The sequence below is a fragment of the Rhinopithecus bieti genome, unplaced genomic scaffold (genome assembly GCF_001698545.2).
Source record: "Rhinopithecus bieti isolate Rb0 unplaced genomic scaffold, ASM169854v2 scaffold_18745, whole genome shotgun sequence".
Classification (NCBI taxonomy): Eukaryota; Metazoa; Chordata; class Mammalia; order Primates; family Cercopithecidae; genus Rhinopithecus; species Rhinopithecus bieti.
In genome coordinates this window covers 1,025,624-1,038,272 of record NW_016809332.1, presented here as the reverse complement: position 1 = coordinate 1,038,272, position 12,649 = coordinate 1,025,624, and the positions used below count along the sequence as shown (strand labels likewise).

Here is a 12,649-nt window from a genome sequence, read left to right as displayed (position 1 = left end):
GAAGGAAGGAAGGAAGGAAGGAAGGAAGGAAGGAAGGAAGGAAGGAAGGAAGGAAGGAAGGAAGGCTGAAGTATTCTTTGAATGCCAGGAAGAGGAATCATAGTGACGAGAAAACTGAGGCTCTGAGAGTTGAGCCTCACTCAAGGTCACTGAGTTACTAAATAGCAGAACTGGATTTCAATCCCAATAATTTGATTCAAAACCCATACTCTTTCCCGTATACCACATTACCTAGGAGGTGTCCCAAGAGTTCTGAAGGGGAGATAGCTTCCAGCTTAGGAGATGAAGAGTCTTCTTAGAGCAAATGGTATTTGAGTTAATTTTGACCAGTTAATATTGAATTCATTGGTTGAGATAAGGAAGACAATTCATTTCAAATGGAAGAAACTGAGCAAATGTACAAAGGGGAGAAAGTAGAGAGATTGGGAACAGAAAATAATCTTTGGTTGAACACCATCAAAAAGGTATAAAGGATGGAAAGGAAAGCTAAGATCACAGCACAAAAGGATAACGTATTTGAAGTTTTAATTGGACTTAAAGTTTTTAGACAGATTATTATATAACTACAGCCAAGTTTTAAAAAATATTATATTAGTAATTACATATAAAATAGATGGATGAGAAACAAACTGAAGAATGGAGATCATCTGTTTACATTAGTCCAGTTAATTATAATAAAATCTTGAATCTGGATGTTGGCAATGGAATGAGAAGGGAAGAGATAGATCGTAATTTCAGAAGCACAATTCACAGAACTTGATAGAGATTAGTGGACGGAGGAGGGAGATAGATGACATTAATTCTGTGATATGGTTTGGCTGTGTCCCACCCAAATCTCATCTTGAATTCCCGTGTGTTGTGAGAGGGACCCAGTGGGAAGTAACTGAATCATGTGGGCAGGTGTTTCCCATGCTGTTCTTGTGATAGTGAATAAGTCTCATAAGATCTGATGGTTTTATAAAGGGGAGTTTCCCTGCACACGCTCCTTTTCTTTGTCTGCCACCATTCAAGAAAGATGTAACTTGCTCCTTCTTGCCTTTTGCCATGATTGTGAGGCCTCCCCAACCAACAGGTGGAACTGTAATTCCATTAAACCTCTTTCTTTTGTAAATTGCCCAGTCTTACATATGTCTTTATCGGCAGCCTGAAAACAGACTAACACATTCTGTAAATTTGAATGCAGGAGATAGAACCTTTAAAAGAAATGGTAATTTGTCTTGGAAAGTCTATGTTTATCTGTACTATGTACTCAGACTATTGTATAGCCTGGACCATAGAAGGTATGCAATACAGTTATTTATCTATGTACTCAATCCCTACTCTGTGCCAGGGATTGTCTTAAGCACTAGCAATAGAGTAAAAAGAAAAAAGTCTTGTTCTCAATAGTACAATAAACCTCACGTTGCTTCACCCAAACCAGATCACATCAGTCCCTTTTATTGTTATCTCCGTGTTCCTCTTCTGGCAGGCGAATGTTTCTGCTTTTAATAATCTGTACCTGTGTCTTGCTTTAGAGAACTGTTTTCAGATTATTTGAGTCATTTTTTCCACTTCAGTACAAAGTCTGAAGTGCCGGGGAGTTTACGTGCCCCCACCCATATCCTTAGCCAAAGACTGACTATTGCAGTCTTATGAAAGTACAGATTCCTTGCTTCATATAGGGACAAACTCAAATACATAATTTGTACTCCAAAGTTGTCCTGTGGGATCATAATAAAGCCACCTTCTGTAGGGCTTTGTTGGGAATTATACCTTATCTTGGCTCCTTCCCCATCCAGACCTGCAGCTTTACCCACTCCTTTCCTGAATGATCTTAGGAGTACTTCCTTAACTAATCACTTTCCCATTAAGCCACATCTCAGTGCCTGTCTCTGGGGAGCTTGACCTAAGACATGTAGTTTACATTGCAATGTAATGTACAAAGACAAATAATAAACAGTATAAATAATTATTAATAAGTTTCATACTAGGCCAGGCATGTTGCCTCATGCCTTTAATCCCAGTCAGTTGGGAGGCCAAGGCAGGAGAATTGCTTAAAGCCAGGAGTTCAAGACCAGCCTGGCCAACATAGCAAGACCCTCATCTCTACAAATAAAATAAATTAGCCAGGCATGGTGGCATGTGCCTGTAGCTCAGGTTACTTGGGATGCTGAGGTGGGAGGATCACTGGAGCCCAGGAGGTCGAGGTTGCAGTGAGCTTTGCCACTACACTCTAGCCTGGGCAACAGAGCAAGATCCTATCTCTAAAAAAGTAGATTTTATATTAGGGGAAGTTGAAGTTATAGAGGGAAATAAGGAAGGAGATGTGTTTAGAGTGTGTGAAAGTGTATGTGTGTGTGTGTGTGTGTGTGTGTTCAGTTGTAGGGGATGGTGTTCAATTTTATATAGCATGGTTGGGGAAAGCATCACTGGGAAGGTCCTATTTGAGCGAAGACTAGTAGGTGCTAAGGAAGGAGCCATGCAAATTTCTGGGAGGAAAGCATTTCAAGCAGAGATGAAAGCAAGTGCAAAGCCATGAGCTGGGAGTGTGTCTGGAGTGCTTGGCGAGAAGCAGCCATGTGAGAAAGTACAGGGCAGGAGATGACATGAGAGAAGGAAGTGAGGTGGGTGGGCAGACCTTCCTGGCCGACACAAGCCATGGTTCATACTTTGACTTTTCCTCTGAGTAAATAGAGAGTCACTGTAGAGTTCTGAGGAGAACAGTGACGCGACTGTTTTTGCATTTCAAAGGAATCCGGCTACTACATTGAGAATAAACTGAAGGAGGCCAAAAATTAAGCATGGAGACCAATTTAGAAATTATTACCACGGCTGGCTTCATGGGCAGTCACACAAGGCTCCACGTTAAGAAGGGCCCCACACATGGGGCCTAATGCTCTGCAGTCACCATCTGGATAATTTTAATAATTTGTGTTTGAATTTAGGTTTTGTAAGTGAAAGCCATGGGACTATGGAGCATGTTCTGGGTGCTCAGTGTCTGGTACTTCCTGCTGTGGATAGGTTTAACACCACCTGCACCCCTGCCCAGGCCACTCAGTGTCCTCTTCTTCACCTTTTCCCAGCAACTATTGCCACCCTCCAACAGGGAGAATACTGGGTTGCTGGTGGGAATATGTCTGTGTTCTGCTGCCCTTAAGCCTGTTGGGGATTTGGTCACAAGCTCAGGTCAAGTTGCAGTTAGGAATGCACCTCAGGCTGAAAGTGCCAAGGCAAGTGAGAGACTCAGTGGGAGAGAGCTTCTCACCCACCTCTAATTCAGGTGTGTCAGGTGCAGAGTTACAATGCTTTGGGGGGCTGCCCTTCCACCAGTTTGGGTGGCAGGCTCATGGGAAGGGTAGATTGACTTCTCTGACCTCAATTGAGGGCAGGTTGCTTCAGTCCAGCAACTGGTGGGAAGGGGAATTTGGCAGTGGGGGATGAGGGCAGACGTTATCTTCTGCTCTGAATCAGGGACACTCATATGGCTCTATGTTTGCCCTACAAGTGTCTCCCTGCTCCAATGAGTACAACATTAAATAGGAAATAAAAACCATCAGTAGACAGTTTGCATAAATGAGAAAAAAGCTATGTTGTATAATCTTTTAATGGCCCCTTCTTCCTGCTACTTAAACAAGTGTCTCCCTCTTTTTTTTTAGAGATGGGTCTTGCTATGTTGCTCAGGCTGGTTTCCAACTCCTAGCCTCAAGGAATCTTGCAGCTTCAGCCTCTGGAATAGCTAGGATTATAGGTGCAAGGCACCACTTGCGGCTGGGGCCTCAATGTTATCAGTTTTGCACTGTACTTCATAAATTACTGGCCCTAACAATTGCAGTAATCTAAGTGAATGATGGTGGCAACTTGAACAAGTGTGCTAATGGTAGAGGAGGTGAGAAATGATTGGATTCAGGATATAATTTGAATATAGAACAAAAAGGTCACTAGAGGTTATGATGTAGTGTATGAGAGAGAGAGAAAGGAATCAAGGATGGCTGTAAGGTTTTTTACCTGAGGAACTTGACATTATTTGTTAAATACATAAATGATGTGTCCTGTTATGTATCTGTTCCTGAAACACATTGATGGTAATGAAGATGCAGTGGCAGAAGCAAATCACAGAGGTATTTCCTAGAGGTAGAAATATTAAGACTTGGTGACAGAGATCATAAATTAAAGGAAGGGGAGTGAAACAACTAAGTCAGAAAAAAATACTTCTAATTTAGGAAAAAATAAGAAAAATGAAGGAAATGGAAATATTTAAGATATGGTACCAATTTCTAAGGAAGATAAGTTCAATTTTGGAAATGTCACTTGAGGCTCCAAGAACCCACAGCCCAGGAGACCTTAGCTATGGGTTGTTGGGAATATGTGATGGAATCCTGAATCCTGATCCTAGCACTCAGGACTAGGGATCTGTGTTGAGGGCATCATGTAAGTGTAAGATGGAGTCAAAAGAATGGTTAACTCATCAAAAAATGAATATGAGGAGAGATGTGTACAGTATTGCAGAAGAGAGTTCCTGGTAAATGTGTAAGCTCCTCTTCCATGACTGGGATAAGAGTATATTCATTATGGGGCATGTGAAGGTATTGAGAAAACAACTTCTGTTTTTCAGCAGAGGTTAAGCTAGCCCCATAATAGCAATAGCAAGATTGTAAGGGGAAACTATGCTATTTGTACTGGGTCACAAATTTGTCTAATAGTAGTGAAACTGTGGGATTCTACAAACATCTTAGGTGTAGAAAGGGATCCAGTGACTTTTAGAAAATCAGACTTATACCATATTTCCCTTCTCAACTTGCAGCTCAATGGTGCACTTCTCACCCTGGGGGAAAAATGGAACATGGACTATATTTAGTATTTGAAATCAGACACATATGAATTTAAACAGTGGCTCAGTGTGGCAATGGCAAGTTATTCAACATCCATATATCCTGATCACTTCTACATTTGAAAAGTGACAACAACACTACTTCCTTCACAAATAATGCAAGGATCAATGAGATAACAAATCGACAAGCTAGTAGTGTGCCACAATTTAGTTAGTGTTGACATTACATGAAGAAATGAGCCCATGGTCTCCTATGCTCTCCTTTCCTCCTCTCTAGTTCTCTTTCTCTCTCTGTTTCTCTCTCTCTCTCTGTTTGTGTGTGTGTGTCTCTCTCTCTCTCTCTCACACACACACACAGGCATGCACACATACACTTTGGAATGTAGCTATTTTTTGAGTATTGTTTTATTATTATTATTATTATTATTATTATTATTATTATTATTTCAAAGACTTTCTGATCCTGGCTCTACCTGCTCATTCTGACATGGAGAAGATGCCCAGACACTCAGATCTACCATTCCACTGAGGAGTTTAGAGGCTGCTTTTTTCTCCCCCATAAAAGAGAACGGGGGACTGAGGGATAAATTTTAGGTAGAAGTCTTTGATGAAAAGAAGAAATGAGGAAAACTGTGCTAGAAATATTCAGGTATATCAAACAAGTAGAAATACCTCACCCTCATAAAGAGAACCATATCCTTGAAATTTTCTTTCTTACTGATTATTAAAATCCAGAATTAGAATTCTGTGATTCCAGCATAATCCGTCCATGAAAAATAAACTACTACGTAATCAGATTAGAGATGGCCTTCCTGCTGATGAGCTATTTAGAGAGGTTTGAATGAGTTCATGGAAGTCTACTAACATGCACTTAATACATCTGAAGATTTTAAAAGGTTGTAGTAATGTATTGCCAGTCTACGTACAGTAAAATAAAAATGCTTCCGTTAAAATTTATGTATATTTCTTTTACATAGTTGACTTATTTTTCCTAAGAAAGTTAAATGTAAAGTGATTATCTATACACTGAATTATATTTCCTGGAGGTCATCACAGTAAGATTGGTATGCATTTCTGTTAAAGAAAAGCAAAATGTGTCTTAGAACATAACAGTCATTTAATGGAATATCTATACTTTAAAAAGGAATGTTGGTCAAGCAATTTGAACATGATGAAGATGGAACCAGGGCTGGGTGTGGGCAGCAGACTGTTCCACCAGGAGCCAAAGATGGCAGTGAATATATACTTGACATCAGTCACCAATGACAACCTAATGCTACATAACATACTGGCCTGGATCAATGAGTCTCCTGAAGTTGAATTTGACAAAGATAGAACAATTGTGCTCAGGGGCTGCTTATTTTCACTTTATGGTCATTCTGCTCCCTGGCTCCATTGCCTTGGAGAAGGTGAAATTCTATGAATACATCCAGAACTTCGAAATACTACAAGCAGTATTTTCAAGAGGGTGGGTGCTGACAAAGTGATTTATGTGGACAATTAGTAAGAGGAAAGTTTCAGTACAATTTTGAATTCATTCAGTAGTTTAAGAAGTTTTTTCATGCAAACTACAATGAAAAAGACTATACCCCTGTGGCTGCCGGACAAAGTCAAGAAACTGAAGTGGCTCCCTCCATTTTGTTGCTCCAGTTCTGAATAAACCCAAGTAACTTCTCCGCTCTGGCAATCCAGCTCCACGGAGGACCATTTCCACAAATAACTGCAGCTTCTAAGGCTGGCCCCAGGGTGGTATAAAAGAATCCTGATGCAAGCAGTAGGAGTGCTGCACGGTCAAATTGACGCTAGCAGGTCAGTGTATTGAAACTTGCCTTTGAAGGCTTGGAGAAAGAGATTTGTACTTCAGAAAGCTAAGGAACAATGAATTGATTTGCCAGCAGAACAAGGGGCACAATGACCCTGTATTGCAGAGGACTGTAGACATTCTCTATGCCACAGATGAAGACTTCGTGATATCCGATGAAGGAGGCCCACAGGAGGAACAAGAAAAGTTTTAACAACCTGAACCAGCAGAGCCTTATCCGAATTCTGCACTCCAAATCTTGTGCTTAACTGTTAAATATTCTCTTTTATTATTCTTAGAAAACTCACTAGTTTCTCTTTATAAGCATAAAGTACCTCTTTTTAGAGTGCACTTTGCAGAGTTTCACTCCTTTTCTGGTGAGTTTGAGTTAGGAGCTTTTACTGTGCAGCAGAGCAACGATAACATCTAGTTAGTTCACCTGGGAAACAAAGAGGCTGACCATGGGGCTCACCATGTGCATGCAGGTAACACTGATTGCTGGAGAAGGTGTTAGGTAATATGCTGAGGTGGAGACCTCGGTACAGAAATGTAAAGACTGAGTTGAATTTTAACCTAATGTGAAACCTTGGTAGAGAATTTTGTAATAAGTTAATGCCTTAAGAGAATTTAAAATATGCTTCCATATTCAAAATATCAAATGTAACACATCAGGACATCTTATGTGTTTGACATTGTATGTTGGAAGGAAGGGCCAGACCTCAGAACCTTTGGAACCTGGTGTCATCACAGGCCTTACAGGGCTACTTGCAACCTCACAGGCCAAGACTTTGGCCCAAAAGGGAAGTTCTAAAGGTTGCTCTGTAAAGCCATTTGGGGTCGTTGACAAACTGCATCGCTGCTAAAAAGCAAGAGGCATCGTTGCCTGGATGAACACAAGGTGTGTTTCAGCCCTGAGATTTTTGGGTTGAAGAGCTCTATTTTCATTGAGGATTTCTCTGGGAATGTTTCCAATTATCTCTGAAATTCCTATGCATTATACTTTTTTGGGAAATGAGGTGTGTGCAATTCTTTCATCTAACAGCACTTTTGGGGATTTCCTCACATCTCTGAGATTGAATGTTTCCCATTTTACCATTCTTTAGTTTCACATTCAACATGTCACTAGTGGTGAATCCATAGAGGTCTGCAGCAAACTTGATCCTTGCCTCATTGGAGGAAAGAATTTGGCTGAGGGGAAGAAGTAGGTTTAAGGCAGAGGGGGAGACCGAGGCAAGTTTTAGAGCAGGAGTAAGAGTTTATTAAAAAGTTTTAGAGCAGGAACAAAAGGAAGTAAAGTATACTTTGGAAAAGGCCAAGCAGGCAACTTAAGAGATCCAAGTGCCCTGTTTGGCCCTTGACTTGAGGTTTTACACATTGGCCTGTTTAAGGCGTTTGCATTTCTCTTCCCTTAATTTTCTGTTGGAGCAGGCTGTACACATGTGCAGTGTGACCTGCCAGCACTTGGGAGGGGCGATATGTGCAGTGTGTTTACTGAAGTTGTGTGCATGCTCACTTGAGGCATTTTTCCTTTATCAGTAGATTGTTCCTGAGAAGGTCATATACAGGTTAAATTCTGCCATTTTGCCTCTTAATGTGCATGCTTGAGCCCACTCACCCAATTCCTGAGATCTTATTGGGAAGCCTCTGATCACCAGCTTCAGGTGTTTTTTTTTTATCCATTGGGGGACTGTCTTTACCTGGTGCTGACTAAGACCAGTTATTATTTTAGACAGTTTAATAACCATCTTACCATCACCTGATGGTTGCCTGACATTCCTGAGGGAGGGGCTCTCTCCCGCCTTGCTCATGTCTGCCTAACTATCTACTGTAATATTGCTTCTCTTCTCTGCTCCCCTTGCCCACTGGGGACACCTCTTTGGGTTCTTAAAGTTTGCAGCTTGGAGTTGGAAGTGCAGCAGGCAGGTGGATACACTGCGAGTTCTTTGTGGACTTCTGGCAAAGGGAGTAAGCAGGGAAGGCTATGGTTACCTTGGGTTCTGCAAAGCTGGGGTGTTTTTGGTATCTGCTGTCCACAGCTCTCCAGTTCTCTGAATACTTTATCAGTACACCAATCTCTTAAGAGACAAAATGTATTAGTGTGTTACTAAATGTTCATTTTCTTTTACAGAAAATACAGTACCATGTCTGAATTATTAATATTTAAACTGTGTTATTCCTTAACTCTCCCTCATTAGATTTGTGCACAATCTATTCCATCCTTTTGTTTGGCAGAAGTTTGCAAAATACATGTCACTCACTGAGATTGTTCAGCCCCTTTGTGTCTGGCGATAGCTTGTCCTAAAATGTGTGTAAAAAGTAAACAGTTTATAACAAAATTGTTTAATGGATGCTCTGTGTGGAATTGAGAGAAAAATCCAGATTCAGTGATTGACAATGCCAAAAAATGCAAGTAAATAGCCATTGTTCCAATGACAGTGGTGCTATTTCTTTTTTTGTGGTTTTTAGACTTTTGTTACCTAAAATTCTGTTTTATTAGCAACTCATTTTCCACCTGGTGGTTCTTGACAGGCTTTTTTTTTTTTTTTTTTTTTTTTATTTAAGTAGTTTCTAAATAATTTTTTTTTTTTTATTTAAAGAAGAGAAAAGAGTATTGGCCTCAATGCACCTAATATAAAAGTATAAAAAATAAGTTTAGTTTCATATTGGGAACTAAACTAGCATTTAAAACAAAAACGAAAACAGCTTTTCTGACCAGTAAAAAACTTGAGTTTTTCATCATTCTACTGTTCTCTGTTTCTCTCTGCAGGCAGAAAAACATGTAAGTCTGGTTGTTCAGAACTTTCTCCCCGTTATGGAATTGTTAGTTACAGTAATGCACTAGTGGATTCAGGTTAAAAAGAGAAGGATACATATACATATGTGTGTGTGTGTGTGTGTACATATGTGTGTGTATATATGTGTGTGTATGTGCATATATACATATATATATCATAGCAAGTAACAATCGAAAAGCTGATAAGAAAATAGACCTGAACCTATGAAATAAGCTAGAAAATCTGAAAAATGTATCTTCAAATAATTTTTAGCAGATCTTTCTTAGTTGATGTTTACATTACTGTAATGTACAAAACCCCAAAAACTATAATTGCATAAGAACAAGAACTAAAAGACCATTCCAGAAAAGAGACTTCCTTAGTGTTTCTCAGCTTTTCTAATTCTTGAGCACAAAATTTTCTAAGTTTTTGAGTACTTATCCAACAACCATTAATTATAATATAAACTAATATAAAATTATGTCCTTATCTATAAAATGTAATAAGCCATTTTCTTAGTATAAATTTATTTCTAGAGCTGATGTGGATATTTGCTATTACCCTTATTTTTTAAATTGTCTTATCTTTCATTTTTTTGCTGATGTCATCATGTGTAATAACATGATTTTTAAAATTTTAATTTAGAAAAAATATATTCCTCTTATATAAAAGAGAAAACTAAAGGAGAAGAGTATTGAAAGGAAAACATTATAGGAATATCAGAATTTAGAATCCCAATTCTTAACATTTTTTATTTTCTGACTACTTCAAATAATATTGTTTGCCTTTTTCATTATTCATGAGTCTTCGAAATATAGTGTCTGGCCTTAAAAGTTGTAACACAAAATCTTCTGTCTGAAATATAGGGCAATGGAATGAAATTTAAAACCTTCACGTAATATGTGCCATATAGAACTCTCATAAAATATCAGTTTGATGTGATAACAAAGGTCAGAACAAATGGAAGAAAAACTAATGTATGATTTTTGAAAACCTTATCTTGGGAAATGAGAAACAGACTATAATTCTTTACTTAAATCTACATTACACAGAAGTATCTTTGATGTGAAAAAATATTCAGTTGTTGTTCTTTTGATGTCTTACATGTTTTGGTAAAACATATTGTGTTCACCCTTTTAAATATTCCAAGACACACTCACTGGCTAGAATCAATGGGAGAGAAACAGGTGACCCTGTAACTAATATAATGTTAAGGAAACTGCACATATCTTGGTGTGTTTCTGATAGTGTATAATTCCAGAAAGTGTCTTAAGCATTGAATAATTGTTAGAAACATGGAATCCGTGGCCTGCAAGGATAAGTTCCACATCTGACCCTACTCTTTCTAGTTGTGAGAACTTATTTGTATTTTAAATTGCTGAATTTCTTGATGCCTCTGTTTCTTCATGTTTCTTTATTTTTTAAATTGACCATAGTTGTACATATTCATGGGGTACATAGTGATATTTCAATACATATAACATATACTGATCAGATCAGGGTTATTAGCATATCCATCATCTCAAACATTTAGCATTTCTTTGTATTGGGAACATTCAATATCCTCCTCCTACCTATTTGAAATTCTATAATATTGTTAAGTATAGTCATCCTACAGTGGTATAGAAGCTATAACTTATTTCTCATGTCTAGCTGCAATTTTGTAACCTTTAACAAATCTCTCCCTATCTTCCCCAGCCTCTAGTATCCTCTGTTCCATTTTTTACTCCTTCCTCATGTTTTAAAGGGAGATGATTACAGTATCTATTTCATAGCTCTTAAAATAGTGCTTGACAAAAGTAGGTACTATGTGTAGATTTTTATTAAAAAAGTAGATACTATGTGTTATTATTATGACTAATCTCCTCCCAAAAATATGTTTGGTAAATCATCTCATAAATTTTTTATTCTTAATTTATTTTGAATTAGAATCATTTGTATAACAAGTTGGTATATTGCTGAGCACATCTGTAAAGTGAAACCTGAATATGAATTTGATAATTGAAGCTGATGCTCACCATAGAAATCTATGAAATACTGTGTGCTTGATCACAGTCGGGCAACTTACTACGGGGAAGGAATCTTCTTTTTTTTTTTTTGGTTGTTTTTAATCTAACTTTAAAATCTTTTATTATTATTATTATTTTTATTATACTTTATGTTGTAGGGGACATGTGCACAACATGCAGGTTTGTTACATATGTATACATGTGCCATGTTGGTGTGTTGCACCCATTAACTCGTCATTTACATTAGGTATATCTCCTAATGCTATCCCTCCCCACTCCCCCCACCCCACAATAGGCCCCAGTGTGTGATGTTCCCCTTCCTGTGCCCAAGTGATCTCATTGTTCAATTCCCACCTATGAATGAGAACATGCGGTGTTTGGTTTTCTCTTCTTGTGATAGTTTGCTGAGAATGATGGTTTCCAGCTGCATCCATGTCCCTACAAAGGACATGAACTCATCCTTTTTTATGGCTGCATAGTATTCCATGTTGTATAAGTATTCCACATTTTCTTAATCCAGTCTGTCATTGATGGACATTTGGGTTGATTCCAAGTCTTTGCTATTGTGAACAGTGCTGCAATAAACATACGTGTGCATGTGTCTTTATAGCAGCGTGATTTATAATCCTTTGGGTATATACCCAGTAATGGGATGGCTGGGTCAAATGGTATTTCTAGTTCAAGATCCTTGAGGAATCGCCACACTGTTTTCCACAATGGTTGAACTGGTTTACAGTCCCACCAACAGTGTAAAAGTGTTCCTATTTCTCCACATCCTCTCCAGCACCTGTTGTTTCCTGACTTTTTAATGATTGACATTCTAACTGGCGTGAGATGGTATCTCATTGTGGTTTTGATTTGCATTTCTCTGATGGTGAGTGATGATGAGCATTTTTTTCACGTATCTGTTGGCTGCATAAATGTCTTCTTTTGAGAAGTGTCTGTTCATATCCTTTGCCCACTTTTTGATGGGGTTGTTTGTTTTTTTCTTGTAAATTTGTTTGAGTTCTTTTTTGGTTCTGGGTATTAGCCCTTTGTCGGATGAGTAGACTGCAAAACTTTTCTCCCATTCTGTAGGTTGCCTGTTCACTCTGATGGTAGTTTCTTTTGCTGTGCAGAAGCTCTTTAGTTTAATTAGATCCCATTTGTCAATTTTGGCTTTTGCTGCCATTGCTTTTGGTGTTTTAGACATGAAGTCCTTGCCCATGCCTATGTCCTGAATGGTATTGCCTAGGTTTTCTTCTAGGGTTTTTATGGT

The 12,649-nt window shown here is 38.5% G+C and overlaps 1 protein-coding gene and 1 pseudogene across 1 annotated transcript in view; both read left to right on the top strand.

Moving 5' to 3' along the window:
- The window catches only part of SCN2A (sodium voltage-gated channel alpha subunit 2), a 172,276-nt gene that overhangs the window by 43,672 nt on the left and 115,955 nt on the right, over positions 1–12,649 (top strand).
- LOC108540243 (microtubule-associated protein RP/EB family member 1 pseudogene) lies at positions 6,036–6,822 on the top strand (annotated as a pseudogene).